This window comes from Nannospalax galili, unplaced genomic scaffold, assembly GCF_000622305.1.
Source record: "Nannospalax galili isolate Female #2095 unplaced genomic scaffold, S.galili_v1.0 scaffold459, whole genome shotgun sequence".
Classification (NCBI taxonomy): Eukaryota; Metazoa; Chordata; class Mammalia; order Rodentia; family Spalacidae; genus Nannospalax; species Nannospalax galili.
In genome coordinates, this window is record NW_008344211.1 from 279,726 (window position 1) to 298,831 (window position 19,106).

A 19,106-nucleotide genomic window follows, 5' to 3' on the forward strand; every position below is an offset into this window, starting at 1 on the left:
GTCCATGTTTGTTGCTGTTCTTTTCACAATAGCTAAGAGATGAAAGCAATCAAAAGCGTCCCTCAACTGACAAGTGGATCATGGAAATGTGGTTCATTTATATGATAGAGTTTTACTCAGCAGTAAAGAAAGATGAAATCATGAAATTTGCAGGTAAATGGATGGAACTAGAAACTGTTATACTAAGTGAAGTAACACAGACTCAGAAAGAAAAGAAAAAAAATCGACGTATGTTCTCCTTCATATGTGGATCCTAGCACCAAATCTTGATGAGTATTTATCCAGACATAACTACAGGAACCAGGATAATGAAAAGGAACCAGAGAGGTAAAGGAAAAGAAAGAATCTGAAAGAGAAGAACAGTAGGAAACAGGTGTTAATAGGGAGATACGGATAAAAGTGTGGCTATTTTAAGGGGAGGGAGGAGGGAAGGTTATATATAAGGAACCTTGGGGATAAAGGGAAAGAAGGAGCTCAAGAGAGGTAGGACCATAGGAGAAGGGTATTATTAAGGGAGAAATGGAAAAAATGGGGGCACCTCAAATGGGGAAACCATGGTAGAAGGGTCAGACAATGTGGGAGATAAATAATGCCTAGCTTAGTTTTTAAAAAACCAGAGGGAACCATATTAGTCCAACAACCTATTGACAAATTATACATACAACTAGATCAAAGAATATAATATATGCCTAGGTAAGGTTTATCTGAGAACATTTGGTCTTTGCCCAAGATTTATCTGCAAGACACACAGTAATTAAAAATGCCAGAATGGTGGAACTAACCTTCTTGGATGTTTAACAGCCATATTTTGAGGCCTATACTAATTTGGTCAGAGGGACATAAAGGACAGTTTTTGCTCCTTGCCCTCCTAGGTCAACTAAGTTCCAGGGGACTATGAGCATTTCTCAGAATGTCTTGTAACTGTGGTGAGTCACCTATCCACTTGATCAAGGAGGCTGTGGAGACCCCACCAGATGAACCTGACCCAGTGTCCAGTCTACAAAGAGGAGGGTCAACACAGAGGAAACATTTCCTCCATGCTTCCAAGCGAAGCCAGCCATGGTCGAGTAGGACCTTTGACTTATCTTCACATAGACAGAACTGGTAAAAGGAGCTGGGGCTCCTCCCAAGCCCATGTGACCCCTGAGGAACAGATCCTCAAACAACCTTAAGAGTGAAAATAAATTGGTTTATCTGGGCCAGCTGAATGGTTTTAAACACCCGAAAGGAAAGTATAACCAAAAAATAAAGGGTTTGTTATAATTTTTTAAGAGTCCATGTGTACAGCTAAAGGCTACATAACAAGAAACGATGCCAGACAGGAGATACCTTCCTTTGAGTTATTGGCCAGGGTGGCCCAAAAGACTCCCAGACAGTAACCCAGCATAGAATTGGGAAAATGAACAGCAGACCCAATCTTATCTAAAGGAATATTGACAACTGATTGCTGCTAGATGCGGAACAGCTCATTTTCCTAAAACAAGTCTCTCTAGATAGGCTGAATATATTCAGCAGATGGACAAGCACTGGGGAATGGCTGGGGCCCTGACAACACAGTGAACGGTAATGGATGATAGAGTATATGGGCTCCAGTGGGGGGCAGGGGGGCTTTGGGAGGGTGCTATTTGGGAAGTGGGTATATAGATGAATAAGATTGTTTGGGATGCTCTGTGTGATACATACACACACACACACACATACACACACAAAGTCAACAAATTATAAAAGACTTATATTTGAAAAAAACCATTTTGAACAATGTTTTAAAATTTTAGGCAGAAAACAAAAGTAAACATAATATGTGACATGTCAAGTTTGGTAGCATAAAGGAAGTGGTGTCTAGCACCACACACAATCTTCTAGTCCTCATGAGCAGGGTCCAGGGCCTACCTAGTCCTGATTGCAGTTTGCTGCACACAGTACCTGAGTCAGCATAGTAGAAATCCCAGGAAAGCATTTCATGTCATTCTGAATAGTTCATCCACCAAAGTCAGGCTTCCGAGCCTAACTTTGTAGGTGTCGGTTTGTATTTATAAGGTTGGCCTCCTGCCCTGGGCCTTCCACCAAGAAAACATGAATCAAGTGGCTCTTTCTTTAGGCAAAGGAAGTTTAAGGAATGCCTCTCTAGATTTTGTGTTGGTCAAGCACAGAAACAATTTTGAGGGCCTGGTGAGATGGCTTAGTGGTTAAGAGCAGTAGCTCTTCCAGAGGATCTGGGTTTAGTTCCTAGTACCCACATCTTGGCAAACTGTCCTTAGTTCCAATTCCAAGATGTTCCTTTATAATCATTAAAAATTTTGAATTCAAGTTTGATCTCTCTTTTTTTTTTTTAACATCGTTTCCTTTTTCTGAATATCTGTTTTGTTTTGTTTTTTTTAGATAGATTCATATTTTATCTTTCCAGTGGTATCTTTACAATTGAATATAAATTAGAGGTCTGCTTGCACACCAAAACCAGGTTCTTTGGGTGGTTCAGTCAAAGAGGTGAGACCTCCAGCTGGCTCACAACAGAAACTTCCACTCCTTGGCCCAGGTTTCGGAATTTTACCAGACTTGAGCTCATCAATGATTTCTTCTATATCCTTGGGTGTCAGATCCTCATAGTAGTTGTCATTTATTTGAACCATTGATGCGTTTACACAGGCCCCTAAACATTCCACTCCTATAAGAGTGAAAAGTTTGTCAGGTGTAGTCTCCCCAACCTTTATTCCCAGCTTTTTCTGAATGGTCTCCAGTATGCTGTCAGAATTTCGAAGCATGCAAGGTGTAGTAGGGCAGACTTGAATGTGATACTTTCCAACTGGCTTTCGATTATACATTGTATAAAAAGTTGCTATTTCATATACTCTCATTGGAGGTACTTTTAAAACTTCAGCCACCTTGTTCATAGCAGAGATGGGCAACCATCCATTCTGCCTTTGGGCTAAATCCAGGACTGGAAGCACAGCTGCTGCCTTATGCCCTTCAGGATAGTTTTTTACAATTGCCTCTATCCGCTTATAGTTTTCTGGTGTAAAATCAAATGGAGTGTCTGGGTTATTCTCAGGAGTATCTCTGTGCCGACTTGGCCCGCAGCGTCAAGGAGAACATGGCTGGCCAAACCGTTCGCCCTTCCCGGCAACCCCGAGCCCCTGAATATCTGTTTTTAAGTTAGGTGCGTAAGGCTTGTATGTCTAGGTGGTACCGTTTGAGCAAAGCTTGACCATCAGTGAGGCCACATGTGTACATTGCTCAATAGTACATACCTACGGTTGTGGGTACTCTTCTGTGATGTAAGGGAACATGTCTTATTGAGACGGGGTCTCCTTGTAGCCCCATCTTGCCTGGAACTCAAAGAGACCCATCTGCCTCTGCTGCCTGAGTACTGGGATTAAAGACATGCATCACAACGCCCAACCAAGTCCACCACCTTTGGGGGGTGGGGGGTGGCTTTTTGAGACAGGGTCTCCCTGTAGCCCCAGCTGTCCTGGAACTCACTATGTAGACTAGGCTGGCCTTGAACTCACAGACATCCGCCTGCCTCTGCCTCCCAAGTGCTGGGATTAAAAGCATGTGCCACCATGCCCGGCCCTATAGGACCATTTATAAAGATTTCAGAAATTGAGTATAGTCATTGTGTCTGCTTTGTATTTAGAAGTTATTTTCTACTTTTCTTTTACTCCAGTATCCTTTTAAAAAAGGAAAGGAAATAAAACACAAATGGGGGACAAGAAAGGATGGAAGGAAGGGAGGTAGGGAGGAAGGGACAGCTGGGCATGCATGGTGATTTACGCCTGTAATCCCAGCATTTAGGAGGCTAAGGGAGGAGGATCATGAGCTCTTCGCCACTCTGGGTCACATACTGAGAGCATGTCTCAACAAACAGCAAGAATGACAAGGGAGGAAGAGAGGAAGGAGGGATAGAAGGAAGAAAGGACAGAGGGAAGAAGCCTTCCCTCAAGAGAGGACAGCAAATTCTGGATAGCACTCCATGAGGGGATGAGGGGCAGTGCTCACTCTTGTACTTAATGTCTACCTCTGCATTTGACAAGTTTAGAAACCTCAGAAAAGCAGTCATAAGCATTAGTCCTTCTGTATCTAGAGTGTCTCAATCAGCATATTACCTTCAATTTTCCCTTGTGTCAGAATCCCTTCTCTTCCTTTTAAATGATGAATACTAGTCCGTTACTGGACATAACACACACAATTTGCTCTTCTGTCCATCTGTTGGTTCATGTTACTTGGGTTAATGGATGTAAATTATGAACTGTGAATATGGGAATAAAACATCTCAGACCTTGCTTTCGGTTCTTTTGAGTACATATGATGTCTCTATTAGACCTTCATTGCTATGACAACTATCTGACAGAAACTCATGGGAAAATTTATTTTTGGCATATGAGGTTTTTCAGTCTACAGTGAGGAAGGTGTGAGAGGAAGGAGAGAGGGAGAGTTCCTGTGCTTCTGGGCTCTCCACTTTTACCTGTCTTATTCCATCCAAACCCCCAGTGTATGGAATGAGGTTGCCCACACTCTGACACGTGTTTTTTTCCCCGTAGTAGCCCTCTCTGGAAATGCCCTCACAGACGTCCAGAGGTATATTCTACTAATCTTCTAGATGTTTCTCAATTCCCTCCGTTTGACAGTTGGGATTAAGCATCATAGTGCTGCAGCGTAGAGTTGCTTGACTGTGGGGCTCTATTTTCAGTTACTTGCAGGAACCTCTGCACTGTTTTCCACAGCAGCTGCACCATTTTATATTCCCACTGGCAACAAACAAGGGCTTCTCTCAGTGCACACATCCTGTAGCCAGTCAGGATCTGGCCAGCACAGTCCCTGACTTGTCTTCCCTGTAAATGTGACCTTTGTCAGCAGATTTAGCAGATCAAAGGTGAATACGCTGTATTAAAAGGAGGTCTGTTTATGCCTACCCACCTGTTTGTTGCAGGTACACCTCTGGGTCTTGCAGCTTCCCTCAGCATTATCCTGTCTCAACTGTCTGACTCTTTGGCTACCTCCTTCTCATTCCCACCTCTGCTCTTTGGTTATTTTGTGGTACATTCTAAGAATAGAACATGTCACATAGATGCTGAACTAGTAACACTGGAACCTATCTGGCTGAACAGCCCATCAGCCTCTGAGCATAACTTCAGTTGGTGCAGGACCTAACTAGCAATCAGCCTTGAGTGGCTCCTGGGCCCTTGGTGATTACAGCCACCTCAGGAGGTGACAGGCAAGGTTTTGTTACTATTGTATACACAGTCCTTCTGGACTGAATGGGGCGGTGATTTAAGATCACACCACTTTTACTTTTGAATGAACATTTGAGCAGTAATGGAGAGGGGCACACGCTCTGCTCAGCATACCCTACTTCTCCTTGAGCTTCTTCTTCACCTTCCCTACATCCCATTGAACAACAAATTGGACCTAAAGAAGCCTGTCACCAGAGAATCGTGCCAACATCTGGGACTTTGCATTTGCACTGCTGTGGAAAATGTCTCCTTTTGACTTGCTAAGAATCAACTATAAAATTTTGAAAATCCTTCAGCCACGAATTGTTCATTGAACAAAGATAAAGATTAGAAATTTGAGAATCAACGGAATGCTGTGTGCTTGTCGGACTCCTGCAGTCTCCATCCTGTGCAGCAGCTCTTTGCAGACACCTGCGTTTGTCTCATCTGACTTTGGGGCTTGGTCTTGGCCAGGGCCCACTTGTGCCTTTGTTTCCTGCTCTTCTTCGACTTGCTCTTCCCTTTCTGCTCCAGCCATGTACTTACTTATGGTTTGGAGAATATAAGCTGCATTGAAGGCAGGGCATTTTAAGTTTTTCTTGTGGTCTTAGGCAGGATAGCCTTTCAGGTCCCTGTTCCTTCTAGCTGTGGAACAAGGGAACAAGAGCAGTCATGTTTCAACTCTGCATGTTTCATGTGGTTTTGTTATCTTGGGTCTTCTGAACCACCACACCCAGCTTCATGGGATTTTTTTTTTTTTTTAAAGTGATCACAGCAGATGCGAGTGCATTCTGCTGTTAGACTAGGTAGCCTTGGCAGTGCCATTCATGGACAGAGGACAGAGACGTGCTGTGCTTGTTAGTTGCCAAGACATGTCTTTGCCCTGGCTTTATGTTTGGCTTTGCAGTGGAATAGAAAAGAGTTCCCCTCCCCACCTCCACATTTTCCTTTTTAAAAACAGGACCTTACACTGTAGTACAGGGTAACTTGGAACTCATACTATATAACTTAGGCTGACCTTTACCTTGTGGCACTCACTCCCCCTGCTTGAGCCTGCTAACTGCTGGGATTACAAGCATGAGCCACAATATGTGGCTCTGAACATTTATCTTAAAATTCTTGTTTTCACAGTGCTGATGCTTATGACTTTGGGAGTCAGGTTCTGATTTGGTTTCAGTGCCTTGCCAGTGGCAGTCTGAAGTGGAGGAGATAACACAGAGGCACAGAGAAGGCCACCCCAGATGATAACTTGGAATTTTCTTACTGAGTCCTTGCCTGCTGTGTATTGTATTTCATGTAGAACAGTAGGGCCAGAAAACAGTGTGTACCAGTGGTGGAAGTGTTCGTGTTCTCCTTTTATGACCTCCAACCTGTTCTTAAGGCCATAGTACAGGTCAATTTTGACTTCAGACACAAGTGAACAAGTAGCTGTAGACACCATTGGATCTTTGTGCCCTTTGATGGGCTGGAGGTCATGTGACAATTCTCTGCATAGCCATCTGTACCTAAATCAGCAGAATTTAAACCTTTTTGGCATTTGGGGCTATGTCTTTTACCCCCTCCCCCTCTTTTGGGATTTTTGTTTTGAGATTAGGCCTCAGGCTGCTGTTGGCTTTGGCTGACCTGAACTCAATATGTAGACCAGGGTGGCCTCCAAGTTAAAGAGATTCCTGCTTTCTCACTCTCAGCCCAGTATTTTTTCTTTTTCTTTTTCCTTTTTTTTTGGGGGGGGGTCCTTTTGAGACAGGGTCTCCCTGTAGCCCAGCTGTCCTGGAACTCACTATGGAGACCAGGCTGGCCTTGAACTCACAGACATCCGCCTGCCTCTGCCTCCCCCTGCTGGGATTAAAGGCATAACACCTGTGTATCAGCATGTCCTCTGAGAACACTGAGAGCGCCCTGTGCCCCCCCCCCCCCTTACCCAGACAGTAGTTTTGCCATTCATGGCTCCAGGGCTTTTTTCACCTGGAGAACCCTTCTGCCCTTAACCTCTGAGCAGGGGTCACAGGCATCATCACCTGGGACATGTGAGTAGTACAGGAATCAATTGGATCTAGACAGTGCTGTTAGTCCTCTCATGGGGGATGTGTCTCATACTCACAGACACAGTTTTTAGACTTTCTTAAGTTCAAGGTAAGGAAAAAAGGAAGGCTCTAGATTCTGTGTCAGGAGACCACTTTTTTTTTTTTTCCTGCTTAATGTAGAGTTAACACATGTAAGGTTAACTTTTTTTTTTTTTTTTGGCAGTTTTATGACTTTGAGTCTCAGCAGTTAGTTCTCATCCACATTGACTGTCTGTAGATTTTTGAATGTGATAACAGGGACATAGGTTACCAAAGCATACAGCTAGTTTGGTGAATCCTCATTACGTTTTCTGGACAAACGGACATGGATATGATATGGAACATTATTCCTTTGGCCCAGACAGCTTTGTTGAGCCTGCTGTCAATGCGCACATATATGTGCATCGTGTCATACAGTGGTCAAGGAGACTAGAAGAGGGCTTTGAAATCCCTGAAATTGGAGATGCAGGTGGTTGTTAGCTGCTATATGGGTGCTCAGAACCAAACTCAGGATCTCTGGAAGGGCATCCAGTGCTCTTTGTTGCTGAGACAAAATATGTCACAAAAGCACCTAAGTAAGGAAAGATTTATTTTTAGTCTTTGGGATGGGGTCTTCCTGCAGCCCCAGCTGGCCTGGAACTCACTAATCTGGCCTTGAACTGGGAATGCTGGGACTAAAGGCGTGCACCCCAACACCCAGCTAGGAAAGGTTTATTTTGACTCACAGGTCATCCATACATTCCATTATGGTGGAGAAGGCATGGAGGCAGATACTTTATGTGAATGGTCACATCGCATCCATGGTCAGGAAAGAGAGAGATACACTAGCGCTCACCTTGTATTCAGTCAGGCAGTTAGAGTGGGTCTTCCTACCTCAACCCAGTCTAGAAAAATCCATTATAGACATGAGTATATACTAGGTCCTATCAGATTGGGAATCAGTGTCTCATACCATCATACCTCGCTAGGGGTATTTGTTTCATGCTCTTTACAGAATTTGGTAAAGCTCACTGCTGTGCATTGTTAGCTTGTTCACAGGTACATGCAGTCACCACTTTTTATCAGAAAGAAACCCACACCATTAACTGTCACTGCCCATTGAGACAGTTTCTGTAGCTTTTCCACTAATAGGTAGTTCCTCTTATTGAATTGTACAGCATGTAATCAAAGGGATTGCCCACAGCAGCATGTGTCTAATGGCCAAATACAGAAATCACCCTCATGTCATGATTTTCTGACATGTTCAAGAGATTATATCTGTTTTTTTTTTAAAAGGTTTGACAGAGTCCCATTTAAGTGAGGCTGCACCTGTGTACTCGAGATAAAATCAGTCCTTTAATGGATGGATACACGGTACCTTGGAGTGGTGCTGGGAAATGTGCAGTAGGGTAGCATCTGTTTCAGCCCTGTGCAGGTATAGACCCAGTCTCAAGATTCCAAGGCTGCCCCTCTTAGGATCTACCTAGCACCAAGGATAACCTCTGCCTGCCTCTATGATGTCTAGCCTATCCTTCACAGGGCTTGAAATCATTCTTCTAGTAATTCCATTCCCTCTTCCAGATCAGTTTTTCGGAGTTGAAGGTAGTATGACCGTCAGCATCCAGTATACCATTCTGTGTCTATTCACTCTTCCTGTTTCTCTCTGCTCTGGTTGATATCTTGAGCATCTCACATCTAGCATTTTAAGGGAGTGCTAGGAAGTTGAACTCAGATCCTCATATGCTTACACAGCAAACAGTTTAACAACTGAGCCTGATACCTACTTAAAAATTTTTTGTGTGTGATTTGAATAGTTTGTAACCTAAACTGGCCTCACACTGCTTCTGTTGTCCTTGAAGACTGTTTGGAGTGTGATGTGACACTGTTGTGACCAGCCTCAGTAGTACATTGTACTGTCAGTCAAGACACAGAACGCTTTCTCTTCCCTAATAATTTCCCATCAGCATGCCCTCCTGTCCCCAGTTCACTGTAGATTTCCTATTCATGGGTCAGTAGGAATGAAATTGCTCTAAGTCTTTGCATTTGGCTTCTTCAATGTGCTCTCTTTTTGAGATTCATGAAAGTGGTGTGGTCCATGTTGGTAGTTTGTTCACTTTGATTTCTGAGCAGTGTCTGCTGGATAAATGTAGCCTGTGTTTATTCAACTGACAGGCATGTACATTGTTTCCAACTTTAGCTATTACTAGTAAAATTGTTAAGAATTTTTATTTCTTTTGATAAATTCCTTGGACTGGAATTTTGTGTCATAGGGCAGGTGGATATTTAACTTTCGTGATTTGAGTTAGTTTGTAACCTAGACTGGCCTCTTAATGATTCTTTTGCATTGGCCTCCATTGGAGCAATTACAGATAGAAGCCTGACTCCTTGTAGCTTTCATTTCCATTCCTCAAATTGAGCATGATGTACTTGGGAGATGGAAACAAGGATTGTTACGAGTTTGAAGCCAGCCCAGGCTTTTGGAATAATAATAATTTTCATTTCTCTGATAGCAGACAGTTTTTTTGTTTGTTTGTTTGGGGGAGGTTGTTTTGATTTGTGTTTTGTTTTGTCTTGTTTTGTTTTTGAGACAAGCGTCTTCCTGTAGCCCCAGCTGTCCTGGATCCACTTGCCTCCCAAGTGCTGGAATTAAAGGCATGTGCCACCATGCCAGCCAATAACAGATGATCTTCATTTTTCACAGCCTTGTAAGACAAGGGCGGGTTCACCTACCTATCTGCCTTTACCTTACGAGCTATCATTTGTTCCTTTTAAAACAAACAAACAAAAAAACTTGATATTGGGCTCAGTGGATAAAGCAGTTACTTGGGCAGGTATGCAGACCAGAGTTTGGATCCCCAGAATCTACATACAAAAGTTGGACAGGCCTGATGACTTACCTGTAATCCTATCACTTGAGGGGAAGACAGAGAATCACCGGGGCAGGCTTGCTAGCTAGCCAAATTGGGAAGCTCCAAGTTCAGAGAGAGACTTAATAAGTAAATAAAGTGGAGAGTGATTGAGGAAGACACCTAATGTCAACCTTTGGTACACACACACACACTTTATTTTTAATTTTAGAGTAGGTACAGATGAGGGAGATAGCTTGGTTGGTAAAGTGTTTGCAAGTACATAAAGATCTGAGTTCAGCTCCCCATTACTCCCTTAAACTCCTCGGTGTGGTGGTGTATACCTAAAATCTCAGTATTGGGGAGGTAAGAAGAGGATCTTTGGGTTTTTCTGGCCAGTCTAATTAAATCAGCAGGCTCCATGTTCAGAGTAAGGTGGAGACTGATTGAGAAGGATCTTGTTGCCCCTCCTGGCCTCCACACACATGTGCATACACATAGAACTAAAGTAGCTACCTACCAAGTCTTGAGGGTTCTTTATGCATTCCAGACACAAATATATTCTAGATTTGTTGTTGGAAAGGTTTTCCCATTGGATGAAACATTGTTTTTTCATTTTCTTAACAGCTTCTTTTGAAGAGTTAAGTGTTTAGCTTGATGAAGACCACCTTAACACCTTTGGGGGGGGTATTTTAATAAATATTTTTCTAATCCAGTAATAAAGGGATAAGCATTTGTCTAATTCAGTATTATTAATATTTTCTTTTGGTTTTTTTAAAGAAGCTGTGTAGTTCACTTAACTTCGAGATTATTTTACCTATCAAGAGGTAATGGGTAATGATAGATATTAGGCCATTTTAAATTTATAAGTTTAGGTAATTATATTTAGTCCTATTTTGATGTGAGATAAGGTTGGAGGTTTTTTGTGTCATTAGATATCCAGTTATTTCAGCATGATTTGTTGAAAAAATTATTTCCCCTTTTTAGTTACTTTATCTTGCTGAACAGTCTTCATGTGAGTGGGAATAGAACTTTTCCTGTGCTTTCCCCTTTCACGTATCACAATAAGCAATGGAGGGGTTGGTGAAACCAACAGCTGGCTCTTACAAAACCAAATACAGCTGCTAGACATTTAGCCAAACTGATCAAGAGCAGAGGATAAGTGCAGCTTTTCAGTTTCAAGCACATGAGAAGAAAGGATTGTGAGGATGACAGGAGATTTCATCGACAACTTCGTTTGACAACTTAGATGAAGTAGACTCCCTCAGAGACATACGTAAGATGAAAATAGGTATCTGGGGTAGCCTTGTATCTATTGAATTGAAGCTGTAGTTAGTTCTTCTCATATAGAAATTTTCAGTCTGGTTGAAGCCCTGTCTGTCTTTGGTGATGTTTAAGAATGCTTAAGGCCCTCTGCAGAAATTTCCCATAGCAGAGAAGGGAATGCCCTACCTCCCTTGAGGCTGGGTCACCTTAATGCCCAAATCAGAGCAATAACTATCTCCAGAGGAAGGATCCCTAAGGTACAGCGACTGAAAGAGCAAATGAGGACACACCATGGGCAGAAGGCTCATCTTAGAAGTTCAAATTGGTTTCAGCACTGAAAAAAAAGAATCATGGGGCTGGTGAGATGGCTCAGCTGTTAAGAGCTCAGAAAGACTCATTTCCCAGCACACACGTGGAGGCACTGCACTCACTTGTGCATAGTTGCATGGGCACACATACAAGAGTTTTAAAAAGTAGCACAGCCCAAAAAAATAGTGTTTGACAAAATGGGTAAGAAAAAGGTCTGCATACTACAAACAGAAAGGTCTTTTGCCTTCTAAAAGAAAGACCTACAACTGACTTACATGATATATAATGTTATAATGTTGGGATTTTTTTTCTTTTTAGTTGAATTACTTTTTAAAAAAATATTTATTATTTATTTACTTTTATGTGTATGTATGTATTGCCTGCATGTAGGTAAGTGCACCTGTGTTGTGCAATGCCCGTGGAGGACAGAAGAGGCTTTAGATCCCCTGGAACTGGAGTTACAGACCATTACAGACCATTTAGCTGCCATGTGGGTGCTGGGATTCGACCCCCGTTCTTCTGCAAGAACATTCAGTGTTCTTAACTGCTGAGCCATCTCTCTAGCCTACTTTTTAAAAAAAAAAAAAAAAAAAACATTTTTAATTTACAAAAGAATGATCGTCTTTTCCTCATCATTAAAGACTAAGGCTGGCCTCAGTCTTTCTCATGTGTTTATCACTCTCCATTTTAGAAAATTAGGGGAAATAAGGCAAAACCTCACCTTTCCTTCCCCATCTCCCCTGTGTGCCTCTTGCTTCCTTTTCTATCAGCTGTTCTTTTTAAATTTTTAGAAATAGTGTGTAGTCAAAGTGTATTTCCTGTGCCTTGCCATATCACTTCATATGTGCTGGCAGGATGGTTGCTACTGTTTGCAACTCTGGAAGTTTGTGTGGTAGAAACTGCCTGATTCCATCCTTTCCTGGAAGTACTTTAGTGTCTGTTCCCATGACTGTGACTGTTTTCTCGTTGAGTTTTTTTTTTTTTTTTAAATAATTTAAGAATGAAGTTTTTTTTATTAATTTTTATTTTATGTGTACACGTGTATTGCCTGCATGTAGGTAAGTGCACCCGTGTCATGCAATGCCCCTGGAGGACAGAAGAGGCTGTTGGATCCCCTGGGACTGGAGTTATGGACAGTTGTTAGCTGCCATGAGGGTGCTGGGATTTGAACCGAGGTTTTCTGCAAGAACAGTCAAGTGTTCTTAACCGCTGAACCATCTCTCCAGCCCTTTGATGAGGTTCTTAAGGGTCTCACTACATGTATAAATGGTTAGAAATGTTGCCTGTCTCGCTAGAGGAACCTTGTCCTACATTGTGGGGGCTCCTTCTATACTTTGAAATATATTTTGCCTCACAGCTTACTCAGTATCAGTGTCCAACTTCATCTCATGCTTGCTGGTTGTTTGCTTGCACTGCCTTTTCTGCCTGCTTCTCTATTCTTACCCATTTCTAGATTTTAATGTTTCCCATTCACTTATTTAATCTACTCTTTAAACTGGATTTCTTAGTTCATTTACCTTTCTCTTAGTCTATTTGTTGTGTTAAAACAAACTACCAGAGACTAGATAATTATCTAAAGAACATTCTCATGTTTCTGGAAATTGGGATATTCAAGTCAGTGTCCTTGTTGGCAGGGCCCAGTCCTGTGCTTTTGGGGGTTGGTGGGCACAAAAGGTCACTCACATCAGTCTTTTGATGAGGCATCGGTCCTTGAGCTAAAGGACTCCTCCCTCAGTACTTGATTAGGGACCAGGTGTCTTAACACAGGAATTTTGTGGAACACACTCAGACTATATTGTCTTTGTGCCTCTGTACTTTATTTGAAGAGAAGGCCTTTTTAAAAAATATTTTATCTATTATTTTTATTTTATGTGTGTGCATGCATTGCCTGCATGCAGGTAAGTGCACCTGTGTTGTGCAGTGCCTGTGGAAGACAGAAGAGGCTGTCGGATCCCCTGGAACTTGAGTTAAGGACAGTTGTTAGCTGCCATGTGGGTGCTGGGATTTGAACCCGGGTCTTCTGCAAGAACAACCAGTGTTCTTAACCGCTGAGCCATCTCTCCAGCCCCAGAGAAGGCCTTGATATATAGCCCAGGCTCACCTTGAACTCAATGATCCTTTTGCTTTAGCCTCCTGAGTGCTGATGTGATGTGTGTGTCACCATGTCCAGTTAGCACTTTCATAATTTTTTTATTTAGTTCTATAATGTGCTATATTATGACTCTTCTTTTCCTTTTAGGATTTTGGGGGGAGGCTATAAATTTGGAAAGTCTATACTTTTTATGGTCTCCTTGGGAGTTAGCTTTACTGTTTGGTACAGGGTGGTCCCAGACTTTTGTAACTGTTGAGGCACTGAAACGGTTTCGAGCATGTAGTGTAGAATAATGATCTATATGTCATGTATTGGTATTTTTTCTGTGACTTCTAGTTCTATCAACAGTTGTTTTTCATAGGCACAAAGAGCTTTCTAATGAATTTCAAGAAATGTAGTTTGGTAGTCTCAAAGATGAAGATTAAAAACTTCTAAGGTCTGTTCTGATGCTACAGGTACTGTTCTACCAGCATATGTAAGAATAAAGTCTGATGTATTTCTCCATTGATGTAGAAAGCAATCAGATGAAAGAATCTTAGACATCTATACTACCCGATTTATTTATAGTATTAAATTTATTTATTTAAAGTCCTAAAAAAAAAAAAAAAAACCAAAAACTTCCAAGGTAACCTTTTCTGGGTCTGTCTTCTCACTGTTGGTGGTGAGGGTACTGCTCTAGAACCTCACTCCCCTCCTATTTGAGTCTTTGTGATGAGCCCCAGGCAGCTCCAGACATGGTGTGAGCTCTGTCTGATCTCTGAGGTGATGCTGTCACCAGCTTATTCTCAAGATGCTATGGCAGCCTTTGGAGAAGGGAAGAGCAGGAGTTTTTGTCAGATGGACTGTTTTCCACCTCTAGGAGATCAAACCCATGTCAGTTTAGACAGACACATGGGCATCAACAGGCAGCATGCTGACAGCAGTAGCCTTGTGATAGTCCTAGAGGCACAGGACCTCCACTTGGGGCTCTTACCTAGAATTGAGGGGATTCTAGATTATCTTAGCTCCAGGTTCTTCATCTGTAATGAGGAAATAATGCCACTTGTTCAGCTGAGGCTAGAGTTTATGAATAAAATAACATATGAAAATAAAGCACCATGCAAATATAATTTGAAGTGGATTGTTAAACCTCATTCATTGACCTAAAGGGGTTGGGAAGCTATCAGTAATTATAGTTACCAGTATGTGCTGCTTGTTTTCCATAGAGCAAAGACTACATAGTAACCTTCTTAAAGATTTAGAGATAGTTATTTCCCCCTCCCCCAGTTTACAGATGAAATGCCTGAGAGAATAATTGGCTGCTTACCACTTCAGACTGAATGGTGGAGTGTTTATGCCAGACTCTGAGGGGCTATTGGTGTTAAATTTATGTCTGTAGACTCTGCTCAGGCTGCTCAGGCCTTAGGTTGTAGACTTGGAGACACTCCACACCACACCTGAAACAGTCCATAATCTGTAGTTCCCAGGATGCCTTCATTTCCTCTCTTCTATTAACTTACCATGTTCAATTAAAGTAGGGAAGGAGTCCTACATGGCTGGCAAAGCATAGAACAAGCCAGGCCCAATGCAGGAGGACAATGGAGGTATTTCATTGCATGTTTCTTTCTCAATCAGAGAAGCACAACCTAGAACACCAGGACCTACGGAGCCTTCAGGATGCACTTGTAACCTTTGTCTGTGAAGGGAGTTCTTAGTTTATGAATGCTCTGTTGGCATCTACTGACCAGGGGGGATTCAGATATACTGCTGCTCTGTGTTTTGTGACTAGAGTGAAATTCTGAGCCAGGCAGATTCTTTAGCAAATTGTCAATCCAAGCCGAGAGACAGGATTTATGTGCACCCATTCTCTCCAATTGATGATAATCTCTCTGTATCTCATTCTTTCATCTTCTCTGGCACGTGTATGCACATATTCTGTTTTAGGAATACATTACTCATTACGAACCTGAATCTGAGATGATTTTCTTTTAAAAATTTGCCAGAGATGCAATTTAAATAACTGGCTCTCTGAAACAGGCTTACAATAAAATGATAATTTTCTATCTTTTAGGGGACCATGGATATCTGCATGTAAGTGATAATCTTTTGAGGCATTTTATAGGAGCCCAATTTGCCTTTTCCCTTCTCACCCTCTTCCCATTTGGAAGTGAATCACTGCAGAAAGACACTCTGATCAGACAGAATATTGATCATTCTTGTCTTAGTTTCCTATTGAGGTGATCAAGTACCCTGACAAAAGCAGTTTTAGGGAGAAAGGTTTATTTGGCCCATAGTTCCAGGTTACAGTCCATCATGGCAGGGGACTTCAGAGAACTGGCTACATTACATATGTAGTTGAAAGGAGAGAGCAAAGCTGCATGCATGTCAGTGCTGTGCTTGCTCTCTCCTTTTCGTTTAGTCCAGGGCCTGAATGGTGCTCCCTCTACCCCCTCAACCTCCCGTTCAGGGTAGGTCTCCCCACTTCAGTTAACCCAATTAAGAAAATCTCTCACAGGATTGAAGAGATGGCTCAGTGGAGAAATGCTCTTACAGAGGACCAGAATTAGGTTCCCAGCACCCACATTGGGTGATTGACAACCACCTGCCTGTAACTCCATCTCCAGGGAATCCAGCATCCTCTTCTGGCCTTTGGAGGCACCCAGTCACACAGTTGTGCACATACATATACACATGAAATTTTTTTTTTTAATCTTCATATGCATGCCACTGGTCAATCCTATCTGAATAATTCGTCATTGAAAATCCCTCGGTGATTCTACATTGTGTCAAGTTGACAATCAGAACTCACCACCACAATTTTGTAACTTTTCTCAACCTATTAACATGAAATTATATGTTCCATGGAATATTTAGTATTTAATGATGACTATAATAGTTTATACCTTAGGGCCCATATGTGTATTTTTGCAACATGAAATATCAAATTTATTTTTCTGTTTTAGCATCAACTCAGCCAGATAGGGTAGTGCATGCCTTTAATCCCAGCACTAGAGAGGGAGAGGCAGGCAGATCTCTGTGAGTTTGAGATCAGCCTGCTCAATATAGCGAGTTCCAGGCCAGTTAGGGCTATATAGTGAGATCCTGTCTCCAAAAACTAAGAGGAAGAAAGATAAAAATCTGCTAGGGAGGGTGAGATGCATCAGGAGGTAAAGGCCCTGCCCACTTAGCCAGTGACTTGAGTTCAAATCCAGAGCCCACATTGATGGAAGGAGAAAACAGACTCCTCCAAGTTGTCCTCTGTTTCCATACTCTCATGGATGCATATGCCCACCCCCACCTCATCTCACCCACTAAATAAATTATTGGCTATAAGAAAAAAAAGTTTAAAATGCCAGCTCCCGCTTAGGGGTTTATCTGACTAGTTTTCAAATGAAGCTTCAAAAATATAGTAGAAGGGAAATAAGAGGAGCATAGTTTCCTTAGCATCATTGGCTAGAAGAGAAAAAGCAATGGAATTGATAGTGTATACTTTTGTGAGGACATGCTGGGAGTTGGCATTTGATTGTAGCTTCTGTCTGCACAGCCATCCCTCCTTGCTTCCTGTTTTCTTATGCTAGTCCATCTCTTGGTCAAGGACATTTCTCCTTTCATCTTGCATCAAATGTTTTCTTTCCAAGGCCTCCACCTCTCCAGTGAATTTTGTATTTTTCTGTCTCTTCCCACAGACCAAAAGAAATAGATGTTTACTTTTATGATAGAAAAGAATTCTGAACTACAAACCCTGAACTGTTGCTCTGCTTTGCCAGAAGTCTGTGGTTCTCAGCTAGACGGCCACACCCATTCTTCTTTTCAGGTTTATGACTGATTTGTGTGAATTTATCTGTCAGCACTTGATTTGAGCCTTAATGGCCCTGTTGCTGAGATATTGAAAGGCCAGTATAGACTTGAGGTCAATGTGGGCCTAGAAATCCCTCCAGGGGATGACACTTGCTAGATGCTGCCATTTCTTGTCTGTGCACGTTGTACACTGGATCATGAATCTAAAGGCCCCATTTTGTTCTTTGTAGGCATGCCATTATGCAGATGATGTGGCATATGTGGGGATTCAGACTGCATTTGTGTGCATGCCATTGCACTGAACAGCCAAGTCAAGAAATAATACTGTAGGCCGGAGAGATGAGGGAATGGGTGGTCCTTATTTTACTCTTGGTTTTTTTTTTTAATGCCATTATCCTCTATTTACAGCTTTCAGAAATCAGCTGGTGTCATTGCACATATGTTTAGAGCTGTTTCTATGGTGACAAGTTGGGCAGCCTACACAGTCCTTCTGGACTGTGCTGCATCGTGACATCTGTTCACAGGAGGGCATAAGCCCCCCTGACCTGTGAGACTCCAGTTGTCATCCTCCTTCTTAAAGAGTTTGCTTTCAAAACATTTTTTTAAATTTATTTTTATTTTGTAAGTGTTATGCCTGCCTTTCAGTGTACTCGTCTCATGCAGAGCTAGGAGAAGACAGAAGATCCCCTGGATCTGGAGTTATAGATGATTGTTAGCCATCATATGGGTGCTAGGATTCAAACTTGGGTCCTCTGCAAGAACAGCCAGTGCTCTTAATCACTGAGCCATCTCCTCAGCCCAAGAGTTTGCTTTTTAAAAAAGAATTTAATATTGTATGAAATGCACAAAAAATTCAATAAAAAAATACACATGGAGAAAAAAAATTACCTAATTTCTTCACCTAGTTAAAAAGGTCTTGTGGTGTTTTTAGTTTAGAGAGAAGTAGAAGCATGGTACTGTTTTCCCTCCTCTATACTTTCCACAATTGCTGTGTCATTAGTTGGTCATCCATCCATCAGTGTAAAACTGGATTCCAGTCTTTTGCCATGGGACTTTCAGATATGGGGAGCAATATTTCATATAAACAGCAGTTTTTTCAAGTGACTTAATGACGAGTTATACTTTCCTGGGTATGTCTTAAAGAAGTCTATAAAATTATTTATATTATAAATATGTTCTAACTGCACATGCCTGTTTGTAATAGCACTGTGGGGACAAATAAAGGAGGATTGCTGGGATTTGCTAGCTGCCTGCCTAGTTTCAGGTTCGCTGAAAGACCCTGTCTTAAGGAGATAAGGCAGAATGTGGTGGAGCTTGACAGTTATGTTCTACACTGTCTTCCGCGCGCGCACGCGCACACACACACACACACACACACACACACACACACACACACACACACACGAAAACATTAGCTACTGTTTGTTATAAAGTGAGAAGGCCAGAAGATAGTTCTTATGTGAAAACCATAAAATATGACCCATTTAGGTTCTCTCCTGATTTCTGAAATTATTTTTAAAAATCTCTTTTGGGGCTAGAGGGATGGCTCAGCAGTTAAGAGCAC

General features: G+C 42.0%; 1 protein-coding gene and 1 pseudogene across 6 annotated transcripts in view; one reads left to right on the forward strand and one right to left on the reverse strand.

Moving 5' to 3' along the window:
* Ankrd11 (ankyrin repeat domain 11) overlaps positions 1 to 19,106 on the forward strand; it is a 183,329-nt gene that overhangs the window by 110,373 nt on the left and 53,850 nt on the right. The window lies entirely within an intron of this gene.
* LOC103740029 lies at positions 2,388 to 3,054 on the reverse strand (annotated as a pseudogene). The gene has a single exon (XR_003850715.1). The product of XR_003850715.1 is annotated as an NADH dehydrogenase [ubiquinone] flavoprotein 2, mitochondrial pseudogene (transcript).